The sequence below is a fragment of the Spinacia oleracea genome, chromosome 3 (genome assembly GCF_020520425.1).
Source record: "Spinacia oleracea cultivar Varoflay chromosome 3, BTI_SOV_V1, whole genome shotgun sequence".
Taxonomy (NCBI): Eukaryota; Viridiplantae; Streptophyta; class Magnoliopsida; order Caryophyllales; family Amaranthaceae; genus Spinacia; species Spinacia oleracea.
Window position 1 is genome coordinate 142,255,558 of NC_079489.1, and position 3,293 is coordinate 142,258,850.

Genomic DNA, 3,293 nt, shown 5'->3' on the forward strand with positions numbered 1-3,293 from the left:
ACTTAACATAGAATGCATACTTGGACCAAGGGCATTATTTCCTTCAATGTCCATAGAGCCTGGTTGTCCAATATTTCAGCTGTTTTAGTCTTGGTGAGGTGGGGTGCCTCATCCAAGGTGTGGCAGTCATGGAAAATTTCAAATCCGGGTTTTAGCAAGCCATCCTGAACGAAGGGTTCAGGGAAATCACAACATGGGTGTTCTTCTCCTTCCCGAACGAACATCCCGTTAAGGGTCCTTTGATATGGGGGAAGGAGGGTGGTTTGTTTGGCTTTGTTAAGGCGTAGCCTAGATAGGCGGTCAGCAATATCTTCCTCCGTTGGTTCATAACCTAAGCCAAAGGGAGTAGATTTGTCGGGAAAAGGATGGAATGCGTATGCCTTCTTCCTTATGCCCAATGGGGTTCCTGGGAAATAACCTTGAGCTAACAGCATTCTAGGGATGACTCGGGATGCATGCAGGTCTAGGAATGCTGGATCATAATCTTTGATGAACTGGATTGTTTCTTCCATTTGAAACCCATAAAGGTCGTCTGCAGTTTCGGCCGTTCCAACCATAGTACAACTGACGTCGAGAGGAGGGGCGCGGATTTCTAGTATTACCCCGTTATGGTTAAGTTTAACCATTTGGTGCAAGGTAGAAGCCACACCTCCTAAGTCATGGAGCCAAGGTCGCCCCAAGAGGAGGTTGAAAGTGGGCTTGATGTCGATTATTTGAAACTCCGTGGTGCGTGCCACAGGCCCGGTTTGTATGGCAAGGTTGATTTTTCCCAATACAGGCCTTCGGAAGTTATCATAAGCTCGTACCCCTTGTGTGGAGGTTTGGAAGTCATCGTTTCCTAGCCCCAAGCAATGGGCGGTTCGCAATGGGCATACGTTAACCGCCGAACCATTATCTACGAGCGCTAGGGGGATGTTTTGTCCTTTGCATCCAACCACTAGGTAAAGGGCTTTATTGTGAGCACCCCCCTCTTTGGGTGAAAACTATGGCCTTTTCTCCGGCATCTCTCGTGACATGGCTAACCAATGAGTCAGGTGTGATATCTGTAGGTACTGAGATGAGGTCAAGTGAGCGAATAAGCTTTTCGCGATGTTCCTTTGAAGTACACATAAGATCCCAGATGGTAATCTCGGCCTTGGTTCTTTTTAGTTGTTTCAGGAGAGGATTTTCAATGACTTCCGCGACGGTGGCGTGCCGTCCATTCTCAGGAGTTTGCCTAACCGGGATGTCGTCCATAGGAGGTGGGTGAATATCTGGTTGGTATATTCTTCCGGATCGGGTGAGGTTGTCGACCTCGGGCTCCTGAGGGGTGGTGTCAATGAGAGCATACCCGGGCCAAGTTTCAGTGAAGAAGTCCTGGCCCGAGACTTGAGATAGGTAAATATCTTCAGCATCATCGTTCCACACACCGCACACTTCCCTCTCGATTCGATCCATAGGGACCACAGCGAGTGGTGCACCTTGAGGTGTAATATACACCGTGGGGTCGAAATTCTCTGGTTGGTCGAGAGAGATGTGACAAGAGCCGAGTGGGCTCTTGTTGTTGTTGGGTTTGCCAACGTTAGGGAGAGGTATCACTTCATCCTCTATCATGTCCTGGATCGTATATTTTAGATTCCAGCAGTTTTCAGTGTCATGCCCATTTCCTTGATGGAACTTGAAGTAAGTACCTTCGACCCAATATTTGCTTTTGACAGGAGGGTCACGGGTGGGGCCTATAGGTCTCAACTTTCCTTGATTGGTTAGTCTTTCAAAGGCTTGTACCAAAGTTGACCCGAGTGGGGCAAACTTTCGGTTTCGGACCCATCTTGCAGGGTTTCTTCGGGCGGGAGTCTCTTCTACAGCATGGACTTCTTGGGCTTGGGATGTGTTACCCCGATTATAGGTGTTGGTCTTATATGTGGGTTTTCTCTGTATGATTTTGGCGAGGTCGTCCTCGATCTTTATTCCCACATCATAAACTCTTTTGAAAGTGTCGAGTCCCAGGTACCTAAGGTGTTGTCTGTAAGCCGGGTCCAGGTTGTCAATGAATTTTTGGACCAATTCTGTTTCGGGAGGCCTATTGATTAGCTGGGCCGCCTGGTCCCTCCATCTAGCAAAGTAGGTTGTGAAACCCTCAATTTTCTTTTGGAAGAGAACTTCCAGCTCGCGCATGGGGACTTGGAAATCCATGTTCGACGAGTATTGCTGAAGACATTGACAAAGTCTTCCCAAGTGGGGAAGAGCTTAGGGTCCTGGTGATAGTACCATTTGAGCGGCACAGGTTCCAAGGACAAAGGAAAGGCTGGTAAGTACATGGACTTGTCCACGCTTTCAAGTTCATGGTATTCACAAAGCTCAGTAGATGATCACGGGGGTTGTCCGTGGCCTTGAACTTTGGTAAGGCAGATGAACTGAACTTTTCTGGTAATTTTCCAGGAAAAGGTTCAGGATCGAGAGAGAAGTATGAAGGAAATAATGCCCTTGGTCCAAGTATGCATTCTATGTTAAGTCTAATAAATGCGGTTCAGTATTAATTAACAAGTTAATAATTCAGTGAGATCAAGTGAGTTGAATGCCTAGCTAGAGGCCGCTTCAGTTCAAGTGGAATTAATGATATTAATCCACAGCTTACTCTTGACAGAACCCGTAGGGTCACACAAATAGTACGTAAACGGATCAAGTATTTAATGGCATTAAATACTCTATCTATGGATATTCGGAATCGACGGATCTTGGTTTCAGTGGGAGCTGAGATCGTCACAAGCAAGAAATGAACACTCCGGAAACGATGATATTGCCGGAAACGGAAATATGGATCGTATCGGAAATATAAATATTATCCAAGTCATAGATGTTGCCGGAAACGGAAACATGGTACGTATCGGAAAATATTATCGGAAATGGAAATATTGCCGGAATCGGAAATATTGCCGGAAACAGAAATATTGTCAAAATCGGAAATATTATCGGAATCGAAAAATAATTCCGAAAACGGAAATATTAAATATTTGTTCGAAACGGAAATTAATTCCGGAATCGGAAATATTAAATATTGTTCGTATCGGAAATGAATTCCGGAATCGGGAATTTAATCGGAAGCGTATCGTACGAATTAGCATCGGACGAGGCCCGCTAGACGAAGGCCCAGCACGAAGCCAGGCCATCGCCCAACGAGCCGCACGCAGCAACGCACGCCTCGACCAGGCCCAGTGCAAGGCCAGGCCCAGCCAAGGGCGCCCGCGCGCGCAGCACCGCACATGGGCTGTGCGTCTGTCGTGGGCCGCAAGGCCTGCGCGGGTGCACGGCTTGTA